This window comes from Plectrocnemia conspersa, unplaced genomic scaffold (assembly GCF_051122295.1).
Source record: "Plectrocnemia conspersa isolate PC_06_02 unplaced genomic scaffold, ASM5112229v1 ptg000004l, whole genome shotgun sequence".
Taxonomy (NCBI): Eukaryota; Metazoa; Arthropoda; class Insecta; order Trichoptera; family Polycentropodidae; genus Plectrocnemia; species Plectrocnemia conspersa.
The window spans coordinates 10,932,549-10,956,749 of record NW_028277168.1 but is presented as its reverse complement, the minus strand read 5'-3'; the positions used below and the strand labels follow the sequence as shown (position 1 = coordinate 10,956,749).

Genomic DNA, 24,201 nt, shown 5'->3' with positions numbered 1-24,201 from the left:
CGACATTCGATGTGACACTTGAGGAGATAATCTGCGGAACGGCACGATTATGAGATGCGAGGTGAAAGTACAGAGAAACTGAAGCGTTTGTCTTTTTATTCTTCCTATTATGAAGCACATCATTGCCGACGTGACTACAATACGAAACTGTTTTATGAGGAGCATCCTAAACATATTTATCGGCAGTAAAAATATATTTTATAGTGGAAGGGTGAAACTCGATATAAAAATGTTAACAACAATTCACTCACTTGCACGCGCGTCACTCTTCGGGGCGTTAGAACATCTATTCTAATAGCCTTTAGCATGATATGATTCATCCGAATTATAATAATTTCTATTAACGTTTTAAACAATATAGTACTCGAGTTGCGTAACGATGCGATGTAACACTGTGAATTTTACTTGGTATGCACTTCATATCTATAGCTTGTGTGTATGTATCACGGGTACTTTATAAGCTCGTACTTCGTGATTTAATGAACTGCCCGCAGATGCATCTCGGCGAGAGTGAATATGGCCGCTGAGACAGAGATCCCAGCGCTGATTCTAGAGGGTTGTGTGTGCATTGTTTCAGCAAAGGCGATAATCAATACGACCGTTTGTGTGCTTGTGTGTGCGAGGTTGTACAAAAACACACCTGCTCGGTCTGCTGCTCGCTGCTGGGAAGATTGTCTTTGGGTTATTAAACGGGCGCAAAAGGGGATAATGCGAGCAGATACTACTGCACTCACTTTTGCAGGGGTATCTAACGTATCATTTTGCGATACATCAATAACTACAATGCCCACAAAGCATTGTGTGAATTCATGATGCACAGTTACCGGCCTTGACATGTTTGTCCTTTAAATCATTAAATTTGTCCCTAGACGGGCCGCCATGTCCAACAGGTGTCCGCCCGTTCGCCGCCCCTGGATGCCGTGGGCGGGAGGGCCGGGTCGGTGGCGAACAAAATTCAATAAAGCCGACCCGGCCCGGTTCGGGTGTATGATCTCGAGATCACGACTTTACAATAATGGTAATGGGGGCCTCTCTCCCCGACGAGTGAGACGTTTGGAAATTACACAACGAGCACATCCCGGGTCGTTATCGAAGGAGAAGGTGGGAGTGGAGTACCTATAATGCCTATCGCGAGCAGAGAGCGGTTTACTTGCGAATAACATCATTGTTTCTGAACGTGAAGCGAGAAATTTACTCGCGACCACTTTGAACTCATTGATAAATTAAGAAAATTGCGGCCAACGGAGTTGGCTTATTAAGATATCGTTGACACTAATGATGTGACGCAAGCAAACGTAAGTGTCCTTTCGTGGATTTTTTCAGATACTAATATCAAGTACAATGACGGATAGACCAAATGACACAGAACACGTAGGTCAGTTTCAGGATAACACGTTTGAATAAACAATAGAAAGTTCAAAAACGTCAATAACCAAAGCCAAACGAATTAACTAGGGGTGGTTTTTAATTAGCAACAAATATCAAATGACTTACCGCAAATGGTTTTCGAGTTACGCGCAAAAACCTCCGCAACCTCCAAACCACGAAATTACCTGCGCAAAGAAGCCCTACGTGATCTTAATTATTAAATTACTCATTGTTTCGTAACCATTCTGGCTAAATAAACATCAAGCATTACATAAAATAAAATCACAATCACGGTCTGTCAAGGTAAATGTATTAACTGAAAGAAAGATATGTAGCTACGAACTCAAATCGCATTAGAATCGTAACTATATAAATTGAACCTAAAAAAAGTTAATAGCGTTTTGATACGAAGATTTATATTTTTCACCATTTAATTAAGTTGAAAAGATGGAGGGTGATGCATGATTTCAAATATACCAAGATACCAAGCACGTCTTGTCTTTCATACACAAAGTCAAACAGTGGGCAGATGAATTTAAACTTTCCCTTACTGTGCTGTGTAGTATATATACATGACAAAAATGAGTGATTTCAAATCGGACAATTCATAAATATCGCTTTAATTATTCATAGTTGAGGTTAACATGTAATAATAATTTAAATTTAATTGCTGTAAATAGAAAAAAAATATCGGCCGAGTGGCAGAAGTAGCAGAATATATAGCTTTAAACGGAGGCCCTAGAGCTACTGGTCAGCACCCGCACCCGGATCGGTCAGTGAGTTATTTTCCCTTTCGCTCGCTCGGATGAGAGTGAGTGAGAGACAAGAGCGGCGTCCCTCACGCGTGACATATGCCATCTCTTATTGAGCAAAATTCAGTTTTAATATACTTTGACCAATACTCTCATATCAGAAGTCCGTAGTAATATCGGTAAGGATAGCTATCATATTTTTTAAACTTAATGTAAAATCGAAATGCAGACAATCTATGTATCAATATGCGAGATGTGACATCTGCATGTATTTCTTCTTCCGCTTAGTTTGTATTTCGGACTTAACCTAGTGAAAATTCTAAAACTATAATTAGTTTTAAAACTTATATTAGGACAAGTTGGGTTTGATTAATTCATGTAAGTTAGATTTGGGTTTGAACAGGAAATGGAAGCGTTCCGCGATTGTCAATTTGAGTTTCAGAGACATTTTAGAGCAGCATATAATATCACTAGCGCCTATCAGTTGAATTATATTTTCACTAATAAAAATATACATCTACTTGTGAAAATGTATTATGCACATCATAAATGGAATATAAGAGTTATCTCGAAAACATTGAAGTTATTATGATACTATATATAGAATAGCAAACGCCAATGTTCAAATATAGCAATAGACATTATTATCGCGCGGATAAAATTTGGACACTGTGGCTTTCGCTGATTTAAGTTTTAGAGCAGCATATAATGTTATCAGTTAAATTATATTTTCGCTAGTATTTTTTTGAAGTCACGAAGTCTAGTGAAAATATAGCTTCACTGAAAAATAGACATTCACATGTAAATAAATAATGATTAGTATGTAAAAATATTTTTCACTACTTATGAAAATATCATATGTAATAATAGCATGGCGGAATGCTTAAAATCCCAACCCAGTATTTATAATATTTATATAGATATTTAAATTATTTGAAGCAATGTGTACTAGTTACACATCACAGAAAAGGAAAGGTTAAACATTGGAGGAAAAGCACTGTGCTACGATTTGATGAGAATGCACAATTAATGGGGCAAACCTAAAAAATACGTACACCATCTCACATAATTTGTTTCAGTTCCTCGTAGCTATTTTTCCGACTTGAAAGCATACATATAAAAAATAATACCAAGCCCAAAATAGCGATTGTATCAAAAGTTATATACTTTCGATTGGAGCGTTTAGATTTTGTTTTAGCACATGTCTCACACCTCTGTGCGTGCAGTTTTCGCAATATGGCGACACTCCCTCTCCTTTCGCCTCACCTTTGCGATCAAGAATCAATAGAACAGTGTGGGCGATAAGGAGACCCGCGGCCGTTGTACTTAACATTGGCCTTGAAGGACCAAGACCTTCGGCGAGCGCCGCACCGTGACGACCAGACGTTTGCGACACACCTTCGTTCCACTTTCGAAGGATTCCGCTTTTGCAAAATGATACCATCTCGAGCGATAAGTTCTGGTTGGTGACCCTATCTTCAAAACGCTTCCTATACACTGTAAGAACAGCCGATAAACTGATCATGACAAGCATGTATTTTTTTAATAAATTACAATGGGATTCCAATGTATAACGTAATATTACATAAAAAGGTAGTAGCTTCGGTAGCTCATTCGCATATCAAACCAAACCTGTTTTATATACTTACAATTTAAAAGAACAAAACACTTAATTAATGTATCACACAAAGGAACATTTTGGAAGATACGTAGTAGGGATTGGAGCCCCCGTTCTCCTCGACCCAATTCGCTACAACCCACGGTGCTTACAAAATAATTTACAATACGCATGCCAACATAAATAAAATAAAAAGCGAGATTTTTATGAAACGTCTACGATCAAAAGAAGATATATACCGTATGATAAATTTCATATAATTTCAATTACGCAAAAGACGAGAGGAGCAAAAATAAAATAAAATAAAAACAAGATGCGAAAGCGTTTTATCATATAATAAAGATTTTACGCTCACGGGTAGAGAGAAGCCAAAAACATTTTTTTACATTAAAATAACCTATACAAAGTCGCAAGATCAATACAATCGAAGTGGATGCGCAGTATAGTCGTCGCAACATTCTAACGTTATCCTTTCACAATCGGGCACGACTAGAAGGCTAATTGAGATAAATCTCAGAGTAGCGAACGCCGCTATTAAATTTATTGCTTATAATTGAACGTTCCGATATTGCTACGCACAGTAGCCGTGGTTAAAAATCGAGACAAAATTTCACTACACGAGCGTTTCCGAGAAACATTACGCGGGTCGTTCAATTATCGCGTCTTTTCCTTATGGCGGCGTAAAAGAGTCATAAAGGCAGGTATGCATCCGCTGAATTGATATATAATTACACAATCTTAAAGCGCCAAATAAAATCGTATATGGTAAAAGGGCAATATAAGCAATGAGAACTGCCCTGGTTATTTATCGCTTTACCATGCGTGTGGTAAGTACATACTAGATAGGTGAATTGGTTGCAAGGATAATTTCCTCTCGTTTAATGTAAGTGGTGTTAAATTAACTTTTGCGGTGCAAATCACTTTATGCACGTGTAAAACATTTTTTTATCTTAATCGCTTTAAGTACTTGATATTATTCTTAATGAAAAATGTTTTACTTTTAATTATACTATTCACAACCTTTATAATCATTTTAGAAGTTGCTTTAAATTTTTTTATTATACAGGCGGCCCTCGACTTTCGAACGTTCGACTTTCGCTATTTCGCACATTTTAAAAATAAACAATTTTTTTTAATTTCATTTTTTTTTTAAAAATTTAAAAAAATATAAACATGAGTGAGAAACGGAAAAACTTGTGTTGATACGAACCAAAATAAATCAAAGACTCATAAACTACACACGATTCAAGAAAAATAGGGAAATTATTAGACGTTCTGAAAGCGGTGAATCTTTTGCTTCAATCGGACGTTCGTATGATAGAAACAGGTCTACGATATGTTCAATTTTGCAAAATAAAAATATAATTAAGAAATACGTTCAAAATTGTGGAAAATAAAGATATATTTCCACAATCTTTAAAGATATGTTTCCAAAAAAACACAGCAAAAAAAAAAACATGGATGAAATGGAAAATATTTGTCATCGTGGATCGATGACCAACATCAAAAAGATGTCACTCTGAGTATTTCAATTATTCAAGCAAAAGCTCTTAGTTTGCACAAAGATTGGAATGATAGATTAAAAAAAGATTTTAGCACGGTTTTTCAAGCAAGTAACGGTTGGTTTTACAATTTTAAAATGAGGTATTCTTTTCATAATATTAAATTTACTAGAGAATCGGCTGATGCGGATAAAGATGCTGCAAAAGAATTTATTTCCTAATTATCCAAAATTATTGAAGATTGAGAATATTCCTCTAGCCAAATATTTAATGTATATGAGACAGGTTTATTTTGGAAAACTCTTTAACAATGAAAAATATGAATGAAGCCTTCACGCACCTTGACAATTTTTTAAATATTATGGAAGATTGTGATCCCAATGGAGAACGCATATTTCAAGTGCATAGGGCGATCAATAAAAACATAGCATGTTATAAAATACTATATGAAGAAAAGAAAAAGAATAGTGGAAAATAGTTAACTCTTGATAACTTTTCAAAGGAAACACCCGCAAACCCCACTTAAACGTGTCTCTTAAACATCTTATATTTACTTGATAAATAAATATTTTAAAATACACAGAATTTTTTGACTTCCCTCGACTTTCGAACATTCAACATTCGCACACATTTTCAGGAACCATTTATGTGCGAAAGTCGAGGGCCGCCTGTATATATATATTTTTTAATAAATACATAACAAACTATAGTTGGTATAAATGGCAAATAACACAATACAAATTTATTGTAGTTTGTAATACTTTCTATAAACTATAACTTTCGACCGTTTCTTATGCATATACGAGACAAGATAATGAAAGGTTTTCAACTAAATTATTCCTATAAATCAAACTTAAAGGTGACACACGACCAGTTTATAAGCTATACGATAAATTATAATTATAATATTTCACCACCAACTTACTTTGATTGTGATAACGCATTTATTGGTATACATTTTTCTACTTCATTGGCGATTTTCAGAACAATACGCATTAGGATTAATTAATTAAAACTGGGACGAATTACTTAATCATAACGCCTATTAATCATATTGCTATTATTCATAAAATCATATGAGCGGCAATAAAATGCTCATAGATTCTAAATACGTTTACTGATCAATATCAAAACTCGAGAATCATTGCACAAACACAATTTAATTAATTATGAAACGCATGACATAATTGCCTAGTTGTTTAATTAATCAATTCAGTGCACGATAAGTCAAACAGAGAGCAATTCATCAATCATGGGTGATTCATCTCAAATAATACGTGGCCACGATTGAGTCGCAATTTGGACAATGAACACGAAAAAGTGTCCAATAGAAGCGCGCCCGGTAACGAGACAAGAGGCAGCAAAAAAATGGCGACCAGATATTAGCAATAAAAAACAGATATCAATGTCACGATCGCGATTGTTCGCCGGATCGGGTTCACCAACCCATATTAGACACGTCGATGATTTAATAAATGCTGTAAAAAAATAGTAAAATAAAAAAGCATGAGAAAAATAAGCGCGAGTTAAAAGAATAATAAAAAAAACTGGCGACTGTGAATAGACAACTTGAGATAATAAAAAAAAATAACCAGAGACAACCGACTGTAATAAAACACGTACGAGTCAAGGTCAAAAGTTAAGCATTAATCGCGCCCACCTTTATAATTATATCGACTCCGTTGATGGTGGCATAAAAGAGTCATGAACCTCTGAGATAAATCATAAAAAGGAAAAAATGGATAAACGAGAAGACGTGCGCAAAAACGGACTTACATAATAAATGTTTTCGAAACCTGTCATCGCCATTGAAACATACTGCCGATTGTTCGAAACGAGGAAAAAACGATTGGAAGAAAAACCGCACAATAGTCGAATAACACTTAGATATTTTATAAAAAAAATACAATACACTAAATTAAATAATCGAGTTAAGTTAAGTGCTATAAAATTATATTGTTTTATAACTCGGGCGTATAAATTATGCGCTTTTGAACACTATAGTGAGATAATCTACTACTAAAGACACGCTACGTTGACGACGTGTGTAAAAAATTAATATGGATCGCGTTATATTCACACGAGCATCAGTGTAATTAAATTACTTAACAAATCTAAATGCAGATAATAAATATTCTGTGGATTTGCAATCGCGCGATTTTCGCATTTATATTATAAAACAGAAAATATGCACGTGTCGGTCTGTCACGAGAACTACTCTCAAATGGGGAACGGTAGCGACGTGACATTTGCACATGTAATTCTGACTTATATTTCTAGGTCAACTGTGCTATTTTCATCCTGTCGAAACGCTGCAACGCTCGTTAACGAGCATTCAACAATAATTTGTAACACGTCAAAAAACTACAATCTGTCCCTTTAAATAATGTTTATTGTTAAAGTACTACCCAGAAAGTGGGTGCTTTTGAAGGCAATGTTCCGTGCCTTTTATTTCTTGTATCTATAAAAAAGGCTGAAGGAACTTATACCTGAAATACTACAGTATATACATGTCGAAAAACTGTAGTTTAGTTCAGATTCATTATTTGAGGTCAGTTTTTACTTTTTTTTATACATAGTATATTCTTGCTATGATTTTTTCAGTCGGGCCACTCAATGAGAACGGTCCCTGAGAATTTATCCCCTCTCGGCAGGTCTGTATATATGTAAGTTTGTCCTATTTTTCAGGATATGATTATTTATAAAGGTCAATTTCATATTTCTCACTACTACTACGACACAACTAAAATAAATGTGTTAAAAATAATTTAATTAAAAAAGTATTGATCTCACATTTATAATATCACGCTTCACGATCGGAAAAGGGAATATTGTTATTAGATTATTTGTAGTGTTCCCGTCCGTATAACACGTTCAAGTTAAAACCATTGCAGGGCATTTAAGCGGTGAATAAGGCATCGTTCACATTATCAAACATTCAACGTTTCATTAGATAAATTATTCATTAACAGTACCATCAAGTATTCAGACCGTCTTACCACTCAAGTTGACCAATAAACTAGAAACTGAAGTTTAAATTCGAAGACTTTCAAAAATGCTGTTGTAGTGTTAATTTTAAATCACTATTTACAGCGACTGTATTTTCGCACGCTAAGTACACCAAATCGTCCATATCATCTCGGCCTATTGTTGATACAATTAGAACTAATACGTACATAGTCCAACTACAACAGATGATAATCTAGGATCGGTGTTTAGAACAACGAGCGACGTCTTTTGTGCGTCTCAGTAATTTATTCGAGAGGAGTGTTTTTCGCGACGGATTATCCACGCTACCGACCTGTGCTTGTTTTCGAACGCGGAAATTTGAAATTTGCATACGGACTACACACGCGCGTGTCTCTACATATCAGAAGTACTACAACTAGAAGTCTGGCCTTGGAGCCTCGATACGTTGAACTCGCGCTGACTCAATTCGCGACATTCTGGCGGGAAGGCCGACCGATTCGATTAGATATCGTATTACATAATATATACTACACTCAATGTGGTAACTGCCCAACTAACTCGGCGTTAACCGCCCGTCTCGGACGGCCAATTTGCAAATTGGCGGGACAAATGTAGAGTGAGCGATTTTCATACCGCATAAGCAACACGCTGTTAAAAGTAATAAAATCGGGGTATTACCATGATTATGTGGATTTAATGTGTGAATTGGGATGTGGTCGCTTTGGCGAATGCCGCTAGAGGCGTTACACTTGCTGTTGCAAGTAGGAAATTATACGAAACTATAGCAGTTACCGAATTCATGATGTATCCTCTCGATTATCTGGGTTACTGCCGGATAATCCGAGCTATTAATTAATATTGTACATCGCTAACCACGGGGCTACAACTTATTATTGTCTTAGTCGGTCTTCTGGTCTGCCATTTATTGACCAAATCTCAGAAACCCGAAGGGAGTGGAATGAATGTCTCCTGTAGGCGATGCAATTTTTATCTTATAAAGATTGTAGTACATAAAACCAACTATTTCCAAGCCGAGTACAGTAATAAGTGGTTCAGGATAAGTGCTTCCATGCTTTCTTTGAACTCCGTATGGCGTATACCTTTCCGATTGTATAATTTGTTTTCTGACTATAATGCATTATCCATAGTTCGCCTCTAAGTGCGTTTAGCTATTGTTTCTTAAAATAATAATAATATATTGGCAGATCTTAGTAAATTATCCGCTCGTTCATTAACACTTGCAATAACCATCAGTGTTTTATGACATATGTTTATGCGTATACGCGAAAATTATAGCGTATTATACACGAAATTATCAACAGCTATTATTTTACATAACTAAACAAAGCTCTAGTTTTTGTTTGTTTTTGAGAGTATTTTAACGATTTTTGAATATAGGAGCAACTATATATTTTTATATTTGAAACCCGTTAACGATATTTTAATTTCGAAACGACAATCTCATAGCAAATTAATTTTTTTGGGCAACACATGGCGTAATTTTCTATTTTATAGTACGAATTATCGTGTCTATGGGTCTAAATCTAAATGATGAACCTGAAAGAGATGCTACTGGATCTTATAAATGTAACCGTGTAAATGTAAATGGTAGCGATGATATTCCGAGACAACGATAATTTTTCTTAGGCAATGAACGAGTCCAACCAAAAATACAAGAAGGGTGGTAGGAGCCTATCGACTTCTTTCAGTTGTTTTGATTGAAAATATATGGAGAGAAAGGAATAAATACGCCATTAATAAAATTGCAAATATGACTCTTTTGAGATATTAAATTTGGAAAAATTGGAAAGACGTGACAATCATAGAAATAAAAGCTAAATGGCAAAAAAGATTATTTTTCAATTTCTTTTGATATAAAAATGTATTGTTTTAAAGCCATATTTAAAAGATTTTTTGGACGTTATATTTTAAAAATAATCCTGCTTTAAACCAAAATTTATTTGATTTCATGTTTTTTTACAATATTTAAACAATAGATTTCGAGAGGATTATATTCCAAATCGTGAAATTTTTGTAAACGAATCAATAGTCAATTATAAGGGTAGAATATGTTTCATTACATCAATCCTCAAAAACCACATAAATGAGTAATCCGTGTGTATATTTTGGCTGATTCGCGAAGTGGATATATTTATTATTTTGTGACATATTATGGGTCTGTAACGTCGCAAGGATTGAATAGGCAGGATGTTCCATTTACCTCTTGAAATGCCCTACATTTATACGATCGATTGTTGCAATACATTCCCCACACTGAAGGATATCATATGTATACTGACCGAATACATGCTGTTAATTTCCTTTACCAAATGTTATCCAACTGGTAATGTGTATAACAGAAAAAGCTTTCCACGAGCAATAAAAAAAATACGCATAAGTTGTAATCATCTGTTTTCGTGAGGGCTTGACATTATTTTAGTAAATACTTCCTATATATCATATAAAACTTTTTAAAATAATAACAATGTAAAGGCGGTTTCACATAGGAATTTTAGAAGGAAATTAGTACGACAATTAGTTGGTAATTTCCGAGAAGGCCGCGCTAATAATGGAAGGTCGTCTAGAGACGATAGAAATCAACGGTTAAATGGACTACTACATATTTTTGCTCAAAGTGATACTGTCTTGTGTCGGATCGAAAATCCGGTGGAAAAAAATAACTAAGTGCTTTTGCAAAATATCATATAATGGACAAATATAACTAAGCCTGAAATATATAAAAATGCCTTTATAGTGTATAAATATAAATAAATATAGTAAATAATAATACAAATAATATATAATAATAATAAATTAGCTGTCACTATTGTAATTCACACAAAGGCCGAACAATATATAAGAAATATGTTAAATAAATTAACGAGCTTCAATAATAGAAAAGTAGTAAAATAAATCAAAGCAATAAAACGCTGAGAATCAATTTTTTTATGACTTACTATAAATGGAATATAAAATTTTAATAAATAAATAACATCTGAAATAATTATGAAAAAATACGTAAAATTAACTCACTACTCAAAGGGTTAACCAGTCGAACTATATAGGCCAGTAAGCCGGCCTGAATAAGTGACACATGTGTCTGAAACATGAACGGCTGTTTTATTGTTCACAATATCTACCATTACCATATGAGCCGGTATACCGACCTGCAAAGAAAAATCTTAAAATCCACCCAGTCGATTATGACGCATGATAATATTGTTGTATTTTATATATCCAGACAGATTAGTTTTTGTAACCTGGCAATTGACTTCGGTCACAGATTACATAAAAACGTTTTGATATGGATAAGTTTTTGTAAATTTACAAAAACAAAAGTGTGCGCTATATCCACAGTAGACTTAAAAGCATATTATAAACTAATACTTTATTTTATTTTTCCTGAGCAATTTTTGAAAATGTGTATTTGATAGTGATTGAACAGTTTAAACCAACAGTGAAAATGATTTTTAGAACGGGAATATAATTGAGGACCTCTTGTACCATAACATTCATTGTTCTGGTACAAGAGTAAATTTAATACAAAACAAATACTTCTAAAGCAAACATCATCGTTATTTGAGAGGTGGTAAAAAGAAGCGTAAATGTACCGGTATTTATAACTGAGTGTACACTAGTTATTGCCATTTAGCAGTCACACACTTGAAGACAAGCTAATGAAGTGAAAATACATAAAAGTAAAAACAGTAAAAAATAAAGTTTTAAGCAAAATTATTCAATTACAATTAATTCGTTCTTCACTCGAATTAATGTATAAAACACAGAGAGTTTTCCAATCACAACCCAATCAACGGATAACCACCCCATTAAAAAAGCGTAAACGCACAACAACGCACGCGATTATCATTAGCAACCCCTTACACGCGCGTAAAGTAAAACCGCTCTCACACACATACACAATAGAGACGCCCAACGTCGTTATCGTACGTTTGAGCGTATCGCTATCGCGCCGCTATACGAAATGGGTTGAGCAGGTCACGAAACGGCACACAACACAAAAGCGTCGCGACGCTTCCGCACGCCGGAAGAAAAGGGATAAGCCCAGATAGGGTTGCTCGTTGTGTCGGCGGAGGTTTGTGAATGGCTCTTTTCCTGGATTGACGAGCGCGTGCTGCCGCCGCTGAATGTTTTTTCCCTTTTCTATAAATAAAAGGCATATAATGAGATCGATAGGCCGTAAAGCGAGAAGAGCTCGAAGTGACCCGTTAACGCAGTTATATCGGGCGCAGTTAAAACTCGGATCCTATTAACCGAGAATAGCGTCGGTCGTTGATTTATTTCAAGTGCTTGTATAAATGGGAAAATAAATTAAGGGTGAGCGAATCGATTGAGCTTTAAATACTTTTAAAGTAGCTTCGCGCGTCCTTGAAAAGTGCATAATTTAGACATTCTACAAAAGCAATTTAAATATGTTTAATAAAGCCTTATCTTTTTCCAGATAAAATATCTTGAAAGTTTATTTTTGTATGGTTTGATCAACTACCATCTTGGTGTTATTTCCTTTAAACAAATAAACACCATGCTATATACATTAATATATATATATATATACACAAAAGTTATTGAGAATTTGTATAATGTTTGGTAAAATAGCTTATTACGTGAAATGGGCAAAAATCGCCTAATTCATGAAAAGTGCAATCCCGTTGCTTCATTCATGAATAAGGCAAATTATTCGCCGAATTCGTGAATTGAGCAGGAATTGTTTTGCGTTGAGCAAAGTAGATAGTAGCGTTCCGGTGTCGTTTTTCATAACTAGACCAAATGTTATTTCATTATATAAATATTAATCAATCATTAACTACAGCGAAGTTAGCCTTCAAGTAAAATGCCAAAAAAAGATAGAACTATAAATATGACGACGTTTTGCCTATTTCACGAAATAAGCGATTTCACCAATTCGGTATATATAATAATATATACCCATATGGATGAACACTAGTGTATTTTAATAATATATTATGTACAACAATTTACTTAAAATATAAAAATAATATACGATTGAGACATTATTGTCAGTGGTTCAACAGTAAATATCAAATTTTAATTATGTATGCTAAATATATTGGAAGAAACCAAATTAAAGTTCAAACTAGATGCTGTCTTTTACAGATTATTTAATTTTAGGCTATATCTTTTGTGTAGGAAGAACCGATGAATATGTAAAAAACAAAGATTTTTAAAAACACTACTCCTGTAGTTTATGCAACCTTGTCAATCGAGGGTTCGAAAAGCTACTGAATGGCTACATCTCAATGACCTGAGCAGTATTAGTAAATTGAAAACTGGCACTTTAGTGAAATATAATCAGAATATATTTTTATTGATAGATATAAAATTCTACTAGTGAAAATATAATTTCACTGGCAGGTGCTAGTGAAATTATATGCTGCTCTAAACTGTCATTAAAACTCAATTTGACAGTTAGACCAAGCCTAACCTTAACTAATGAAGATTAGGTTTGAATTTAAACAGCAAATGGACGTTTCGCAACTGTTAAATTGAGACTCAACAAAAGTAAGACAACACAGAATCTGTTAAGGCCGAAATGTTTCGAACATGTGACAATACAGTTTTACTGATATTAACCAGTGACATTTGTTTGATACTAATCACTGTGAAATGATGTGACTAGTGAAATGATATTTCTCCCAATGAAAATATAATTTCACTGAAAAATAAACATTTACTATAGCATATACATTTCGAATTAATTTTATTGCTTTATTTAGATATTATTTTTAATACATTTAAATACAAAATATATGAAAAACAGTATGTAAAAAGGGTTACTTTGACCTAATACTTTAACGTAATTATAAGCTTTCAAAAAATACAAAGTACAAGAACTGCAAGTACATTCTCACCCTTAATTAAGTCACAAATCCTTCATGATCGAAAATATTATGTAAATTTAGCGTAATAAAATCCGTACACTACATATTTGCGTAATAAATAACTTTCTTTAGAGGCGTTACTCGCGATATTTCACAATTTTAAAATACAGATTTGCGAAATAAGATTGTGCATGTCGCCAAAATCCGAATGTGATTACCATCAATATTGCGTTTTACGACATTGTGTGTGTATGCGCGAGTGGCGGGGTGAAAAACTGCTTTACTATTACTGCATCATACTTTAATTAGATTGGCATTCTATTCAATACATTTCTTTGCATTTTTTTTCCAACTCTCGTCTTGGTAGTAAATAATAAAAACCGATAAAATCGACCCCTTCGTCTCCGGTGTTACAAATAAGCCCCTGGGGGTCTACAGTCCGATATAATTTTATGCTAATGGCACGCGACCCAACCCCTTGAACACAGCCGCTCGCTAACTTGTCGCCATACCTTTAACTTTTCTTCACCCTCAACCACCCTCGAGTTGTTACGATCGCGCCGATGTGAAAAAAACAGCGGACACATTGAATCAAAGCAACGGGGAAAACTTACATACATACAAGCACAAGTATTATTTTTTATATAGATTGTGATATTAAATGTATTATGATTCACCAATCACTGTACTATTAAGATCGTATACCACATTATTAAACGCAAGAGTGACAACTACGAGTCTTCGTTCGTTATTTAACCACATAGTGATATCAAACAAGCGGTTGTTGTACAGTTTTAGGTGTAGCAAATATACACTTTGATTTTCATTAGATATCAGCGATAAACAACTAACGTTCGCACCTGTACATTTTAATGTATACATTTATACTAATTTATGGGGAGGGTTCGGATTGCATGTCGATCGTGATACTGCGTTTTAAGTTATAACATTAGAATCGCGATAAACCTTTACATTGATAGTGCGTTAGTGGTCACTTTTGAGTATCTATAAAAAGTATATATTTTGAATTTAATTAATTAATATTCAAAAGCCGAGCCGTTCTCTACGAGAGAATAAGTAATAAGTCTATAATCAACTACCCTTTACTTTCAAAATCAATCATGCGCGCTATAAAAGGATCGATTTCGCCAGTGAGCAACTCGGCTATCGTATGTCAGTCATTCAGCGTAAACGCACTGACAAATATACAACTGTGCCTGGAGGGAATTGGGCGCCTGTCTTCTCTCTTCTGAGCAGTGCCAATTAAATGGTTGCAGTAAATCACCGATCGAAAGTCATTTTCTGAACGAGTCGATCGAACATGGAGTGAGCTCGTAACGAAAAGCATTTATAACGCAAATAACGATACAGCGTGAGTAAAAATATGAATTATTTTAATAGTATATAAGTTAATAAAACAATTGGTATTCAGCAGTTACTTTTACGCCCTAAAATACCATATTTTTAAATAGCGTTAAGTGTGAATTGGATGGGTGATTGATCTTAACAACACTAATTTGAATTTAATTGTAAAACAACTTCAATTAAATATAAACATTTGATGATCAACTTGATGCGCAGCATGAATTTTGTAGGTTTTTTACTACATACTTGTCGGAGATCTGTAAATCCACAGCGTATATCGATACACTCATAACAATGCAATTCTAGAAGCTTTTATTGAAATTGACGCACTGAGCGTGAGAAACAGAACGTAAGTCTGTCATACCGGCACATAAAGCTTAAAGTACATGCCATAAAATGCGCTCGGTGCAGACCGTATGTGACAATAGACGAATGCGTCACAATAGCCTTTTGAACAATCGAATCTATGTTTTAAATAAATAATACGATTTTATGCGACAGTTAATGTAGAAAACAACCAATAAAAGTATGTAATTGTGCCAAATATACTATTACAAAATCTGCTGTGCGAAGACAGATTTGATTTTTTTAAGTCGACTCATGTGACGTTAGAGAAGAATGATTCTAATACATTAGATATATATCTGTCGATCATTCAGAGCACATTATCGAGGACATATTACTATGGCTGGATAGAACGTAATTTACAAATTGACGTTTCGAATATTTCGGACTACCCTACACACACACATATACATATGCAGCGGAGAAGCTTGCGAATTACGAAACTTTTCTTTCAGCATTTATTCAATTGCGCAATGCGAGACTTTTTTACTTGTGACACCTCGTCGAAGCGTGAATTACGAGACAATGAAGCAACCATCCGACAATAACGGCTCGTTTGCTTTCTATTTCGATTCGCTCGTAAGCAAATTAATGCACAACGCAAACATTAACATACACACACCTTCCATATACAGGATTAGTCATAATTATTTATAATTTTATACTTTTGTCGTGTGCGTAGGCGGCGGCGGATACGTATTATAAAACGGCAGTAGCCGAGGGGTTGAGGCGGCAGGAAAAGTTTTCAGCTTGCATGTAGGTGATGAGGGCGAACAACGCGCTCCTCGGTGGGCAAGGGTTGAAAAACGACGGGGGCGACTCGTCACGCAATGTTATTTATTGCAGTTTGACGTTCTTAGAAGCAAGAGAGGCCGACTTATAAATATTTACCAACACACTCAAGGGGTGGATTTAAAATATGAACCTATCATAAAATATTCAACGGTTTGCTGAGAATTCAATCAATTATGATGCAGTTATTATTCGTGATGCAATAAAAGGCGCGTGCTTCACAATTAATCACTAATTAATTAACAAGCAAATAAAGAGTGACGTTGTGATATTGTATATTATAAAAGGGGGGTGAGTCAGTGTTAAATTTTGGGGAAACACGACCCTTCAGTTGATTAACGATGATGTGAAAACTATTTTATGAAATTAGGCGGTGAATCAAGTTTGGACGTAATAAAATTAATGATACCATGCCCTCTCTCTCTATCTTTCATTCGTTTTGATCATACAATAACATATAATACTTTCATAAAAAACTTTACACGAAGATAATTCTCCCATGCTGTCTTATAAGTGATATATAAATTAGATTAAAACAATACGTCCATTACGTTGCATACCATGAAACTATAAGTAAGAAAATGGTAGTACTGGGATCGAGCCAGAAATAATATGAGAATCAAGACTCTTGATTGATTTTCCAGTCATATGTTATACACAACGTCTTTCAGTAATATATTATTTTATTTTTTACTACAATATATTATAATTTTAATAACTAACATACATATAATATCAAGAAACAGTTGTCCAGTCAAGGTCATGCGGTATGTTACTAACTTTACTAACTACCCCAGTCTTGTGTGTCCAACGAGCGTGAATTGATAACACCACGGTTTCCCACGTGTGGACCCAATTCGAGGAACGTGCGCGTCAGTGCATTAACTATTAAGAATAATTCCAGCCGAGTTCTTTAACAGAACGAGTTAAGTATTCATTAAAGGGGGATACAAAAAAATAACGATCGAAATTCGATTGACGAAGGTTGCCGTCTATGGACATGTAGGAAAAAAATTGCAACATGTTTAATCTATTCGAGAGACGTTCGAAAAGTTCGACTTTTTGCGATGTCGAAAGCTTGCATCGCTGTGCCAATGATAAGCTGCGTAAACTTTAAACGGTTGCGAAAAATAAATTACTTGACAGGATCGACAGGCAACAAGAAAGAGCATTAAAAGGATAAAATAAATAATTATTTAAATGTAAGAATAAGTTGTGATTATAAGCTCATAAAGAAGCGGAACATTTAAAACTTAGTCCATTATAATATCAAGTGCTACAACTGGCATCATCTCTTGAATGGGAAATTAATTTTATCGACTATTAATTAATTGGCACATACAGTGTTGCTTTATTTTGAAGACATTTGTTTTAGGTACTTAACTCCAAAATCATTTGAATAGGCTAGTGTCATATTTGCAAGTAAAACAGACTGAAAGACAAGTACGTAAGACGTAAAAGTATTTTATTATTATTTAATAAACCGAAAATGCTTTTTAAACTTGCCTTAAGTTAAACTTTGTATTGTATACTTTAAGTCTGTTTTTAATTAGATGTCTCATATATGTTGGATTAAAACAAGTAAATGCAAAAAGGAATATATACGTTATTACCAATATTGATCAATGTCGTCGTGCTTTTGTACATATAATAAATTACCGTTGATCAATTTGATTCAATTAGTCGAGCATGTTTTCGCGAAAAGCATACAAATATAATAATTTGAGTCAATCAGCGCAGCAGCGTGTGTTTTTTGTGTGTGTTATATATTTACAAAGCATATGAATATAGTATGTATAAATAACAACGATACAAAGCTCGCGCAAAGAGCAAAAAACACCGGCGGATCGAAACTAAAGAGTGGTCCAAAAAAATTGCACATGCAGCAAACAATACAATAACGCCGTAAGTCGATTCGATTAAAGCAGAAATTCTTTTGTGCGAATTTCGAGAGCATTCGACCGCCGTAAATTAGGCGAAACGTAAAAGGCTTGAGTGATTAAATTATAAGTCTTTGAACCCTGTCGAAATTAATGAATTCGGGCAAATATTTACGGCTGCCTCGCCCGGGGAAAATACTAAAAGCTTGCAAAAATTCAGTTATTTCATAATTAACGTTGTACCTATATGTTTGAGCATTTTAAATGGGGCGCTTATTAAATTGTTATAGTGAAAAGGTTTATTAAATTAACGTCTATAACATGATGAAAAAATATTTTGTTACATTAGTATTTTTCATACAAGCTGTAACGAAAGCAATTAAGCTAAGCTACAGGTATGAAAGCAATGTAAAAAAAGCTCTATTTTGTGATGAATTTTTAATCACTATAGTCGCGACGTCATAGTTATTAATACATTTTATTTGTATGTACATACAAAAAGCATTTGTCTGATTAGCGTGTCGGGATTTTACATAAACAGGAGATTTTAGAATAACTCCATTTTTGGGCGCCACTTAATAACCAGCGATTGTATTCATAATTGTTTTGATACTGAGTACACAGTTAGTGACGTCATATGTTTATACGGGGGGTATTTGAAAATTTGAAATACAAAGCCCGGAAATGCTTAATTCGGGCTTAATTTACAATATTAAATATTTATTCATTTATCATCATGGATCTAAATTGCATAGGAATAATATCTAATTTGGCGCCTGCTCTTTTTTTCGGCACCCAACGCGCGCATTAAGTTTCCCATTATAATATGTTTTTTAATATTGTTCATTAAACCAAATAATATTTTTTTAACGAGCTCATCAATGATAAAGAAAGATCTTTAACACTTGGCAAAGCGTGTTTTTTTTTATTAATCTTCCATTGTAACTGACAGGCGTAAGCCCAATGCGTTACAGCGGGGCAAATCTCTACAATTTGGGTTAGTTAATTACACATGATTAAATACCAAAAAGTATTAAAACCACTAGACATTTTATTCTAGGAATCAGTGACATGTGTATTATATACACACTCGGGTATTTTTTTATGCGTACTATATTTATACGGTTTAAACAAAATTATTACTTCTAAATTATCATCATATTCGAGAGACGATTTATTAGAAAAAAACGGAACAAGCGCTCGTAATTTAGATTAAAGATCTAACTAAAAAAGGCTCTTTGTTTTATGAACAGATAAGGCAATTGAATCCATCTACTTCACGTCCCCGGTCTGATTTGTGGCTAACAAGAGATGGCTAACAGGGTTTATTATAAGGAGTTTCATTCAAAATTTGAAGATCAGAGGCGAGACTGCATCAACAGACGAAGAAGCAGTCAAACTATTTCCAGGGAAGTTGGCTTAAATTATTGAAGACGGTAGATACGGCCCCGACCAAGTGTTTAGCGCTGACGAGACTGGATGGTATTGGAAAAAAATGCCTAGTCGAATGTACATTGCAAAGTCTGAGAAAAAACAAACAAAGATCGAGTAACTTCGTTATTTTGCGTCAGGAGATCGAATTTTAAAACCCATCCTAATAAATTGATTTCTAAGACCATGTACTACAAAGGGGAAAGATTTAAAAAAGCTGTCTGTACATTGGATGACTAATACAAAGACCTGTGTAACAACTGCTATATTTAATGAATAGTCCACTTTGTACCGGAAGTAGAAATCTAAATGAAGCAGAAAGCTCTCGATTCTAAAGTTCTATTGATTGTTGACAATGCACCATATTTGAACATCTTAATGTACAGGTACTGTTTCTTCCATCCAAATAGTAACTGACATCTTGAAAAAAATCTATTTTGGTCTGTTTAAATCATATTGCATTTGCTATCGCTCAAATAAAACCACAAACTTGGAAAGTCAATCATGTTGCATTTGCATCCGAATGTGTCACAATCAATTAAACCAATCAAACACCAACATTATTAGCTGAAATAATTTCTTTGGCACATGAAATTGGTGGGGAAGGTTTTGATACATTTATCCAAAATGATGTCGACGAATTATTTGAGGATAACGTCTTGAATGACAATGATATTATTAGTATAATTCTAGATATAGTTGAAGAACAAAAAAACGAAAATAAATCGGAAGAAGATGAAACTCCAGTCAACCTTACTGCAAATGTAATTCGAAAAGGTCTCCAACTTTGCAGTAAATTGGCAAACCAGTTCCTTGAAAAATATGATAATTCTGTTATAATATTTTTTTTTATATTATAATTAATTATAAATTAATATGTGTTCTAATTTATAAACAATAGATGTCACTTTGGAGCTGGGGCCGAGTTTTTATAAATAATAGCGCATTTTTTAATATAAATATAAATTCGAGTTTGCTGCCGTGGCTCGAACCCGCGGCCTCTGGGTTACCAGTCAAGACCGTAAGGACCACGCTATTCCGATTTTAGCGGAAAATTGCATGTTTTTTTTTTATTAACTTTAGTTGAAACATCAGGTATGTTTATTTCGTACGATGCGTTAAACAGTCAGGAAAATGTAATTTAATGGAAAAACCTATGCCTACTTCAGCTCCTAAACGTAGTACTACGCCACCCACATTACAATAAAGCGGAGAATACAACGCAAAGGCGGAACGCGCGATAACGAGCGTCGAAATGTGCAAAAAATAAAATTCGCACAAGATAAGCATCACTCGATTTACGCACGCGCGCTTATCACAGCGAGAATCTCAGTGAGTCTGCGATAATGTACCACTACTCAGTGCGTGTTAGGGCGTCGAGTTTATTATGTGCATATATGTATGCAAAGAGAGAAAGGGCGGCCGATTGAGCTGGTGGGGCTCTACTTGTAGTGCTTAGTTGTGGAGATGACACATCTTCACATAATAAAATAATCTAAAGTTTAAATATTCCGAACTAAGTAATTAATTCAATAAATCTCTAATTTGGGGTACAAAATAACTCATTAATAGGGTAAATTTCTAGTGTTATACAATATATATATATATTTATATAGGCTTAATCCTTTAGGTGCAAAGGAAATGTCACTCGCTTCAGCGACAAAGATTAATGGATATTTTTATAATAAAATACGAAGCAATAAAGTTTTTCAACATCTTAATTAGCATAATGATATAAATGATGGAATCTCCTTTGTTCGACACAATTAATCAAATAACTTTTATAAAGGTTTGTTTTTCGAATTGGCAACACTTTTTCTAAAGACAGTAGAACAGAACAACGCTCGCAAATTGTGCAAATTTATTTCGAAAATCAAACACCGAGCAAGTAATTTGAATAACCATGGATCGTTTTCGCTAATTGATAATACGCACCCGCAGAGACGTCGTACAGTGCACACTGAAGAAGTTATTTCTGCTGTGGAGCGTAGTATTGGTCGATTCGCCATTGTGCACAGTAATTGAAACTGTGTCCAACCACTCTATGGAAGATTTTTTGGAATTTGAGTTACCGTAGTATACTTCAAACCCTCCCCGAAAGACATGATATGTAATAGAAACATCCACAATCGCACATCAGTCACGTTTTTTTAGGGACTTGTAAGATATTTTCAGTTCAGAAATAAACAGTGCTCTTTTCAATCAAGCTGTAACTTATAATTTAAATTTAGCTAGTCCTCCTTACATACTGATTTACCCCCTCAGACTGACCTGTGTGATAAACAATAAGAGACAAAGGGATAATACGTGGCGTAATGTTTTAGAAAATGTGTTTTTACTGAGGGCATAAAGCAGCTTATGCAAAGTTGAAACAAGTGCGTTTAAAATCAAGGGATTAACATGTGTGATTCCCAGAGGGTGTGGCTTTAAACCTGTGCAAATTGGCGCATTTGACAACAATTATGCGTCGCGCGATTGATACCTAAAAAGGCTCGTGTCCCCGTTGTATGTATATACACGTTTGCAAAACACGCAAAGCAAAGAGGAAAAACGTTTTCGCAAAACTACTCGGGCGCCGTTCGTTCATCTTTGACATATTGCGAGGCGATAAATCGCATTATAGCCGACTCGAAATTTATTCAATCGATCGATCGTGAGCGAGAGAGAAAAAAACTGGCTCCGATGAGCGAAAAAATTCACACAAAAAACGCGATAATAAAGACTAACACAAACATAACAAAATATGCGATAATGATCTCAAAAGAACGCGAAGCGAGTTTTGGATCAACATTGAGACGTTTCGCTGCGTTATGGAGGAAATATTAACTATAAAAAATATTTTTATTAGCGGCAACTCTGTAGCGCCATTTGTCATGTTTTATTTATAGTTTTTTTATAATAACAATACGCATACGTATGAATATGCATGCAAACATATATTCGCGACTGAGATACACATTTGCATAATCTGATGTTTTTTCATAAGCGATGCTGCTATTATTGCACAATGGTACTATTATGCAATCTTTAGCGATGATAGAGCAAAAAATCGAGTTAATAGTTCGTTTCAATATAATTGAATACATCTGAGCAACGTTGCGAATTGTTTGAATTTTAATTGAATATGCAAGCTAACCTGATGCGGCTGTTCAAATAGTATGAAATATCTAATTGATGCACGTTTTTCCAATATTTGTCGATGGTTTGTGTCGATCAATAGTTACAGACAATTCAGAATTTAACAAAAAAAACACATATAATTATCTAATTATTCAATAACTTTGTACGAAAATATAATTAGAGTTGAAAATGCTGAAAGGGGGTGATAATACGAGATCAGAATAAATTAGAAGGGCACGTAATAAATCCTTCTTCAAATTTATTCGTAATACTATACTTCCGCGTACGACTTTCTCCATAATTTCTGTACTAAAATGATGTGAGTATAGTATCCGTTGAAAAATCAACGGATAATACAACAGCAAAAAATCACAAATAAAACACATTAATTTAGAGTATTATTTTTTCTTAAATATTTTAAGTTAATAATTATTACAAAAAATCTGCACGTGATATGTCAACTGCACGGACCATTAATAAAATATTTATTATTTTGTTCACGACAAACGCTACACGCGGATCCAGGTGTAAAAAAACTACTAACACTTTAGGTTTAAAAATCAACGTAAGAGCAATAGATATATTATTTAACTGAAAATAAGCAATTCTTTATATAAACTGCTAATTGCTTTTTTAAATCATATTTTTCTTAAAAAACAAAAAAACACAGGACAGGACAAATGTATTTATGTTATGTTAATTTGTATGCGCTTGCACTAACGTTGTTGAGGTAAATCTACTAATCATTGGAGGTTCGCCTAAATAACTAAATTACTTGACCAAAACGATTTTTATATATTGCCCAATTGTTTCATTGGATGACTTTTTAAAGAATCTAACGGATTGGCCGATATTTGCCAATGTTTTATTGCGGTGCCACTTGTAGGATTTAGTGCGTGTTTTAGTTGAACAAATGAGTAATATCTGAAATTCTGTCAACTAAGAATTTGCGACACTTGCGTCATGAAACACGTTGACGTAAAACACGCAGACAATCAATAAAACGTTTACGTTGTTTGCACACATACACACAACAGATTACTCAACCGTAGCCAATTAGCAGTGAAGAATCTTTCCGGCGCAGTCGCACATTTTCGCGCAACAACAAAAAGAAACATTATTATTTATAGAACGTTTTACGATCGTTAATTCGGCGCACACAATTCCGCGGCTATGCAGAATGACCGACGACGGGCAAAT

At 34.3% G+C, this 24,201-nt stretch overlaps 1 protein-coding gene across 4 annotated transcripts in view; it reads right to left on the bottom strand.

Annotated features, from left to right (window-relative positions):
- Positions 1-24,201, bottom strand: part of LOC148235868 (uncharacterized) — an 85,597-nt gene that overhangs the window by 32,198 nt on the left and 29,198 nt on the right. The window lies entirely within an intron of this gene.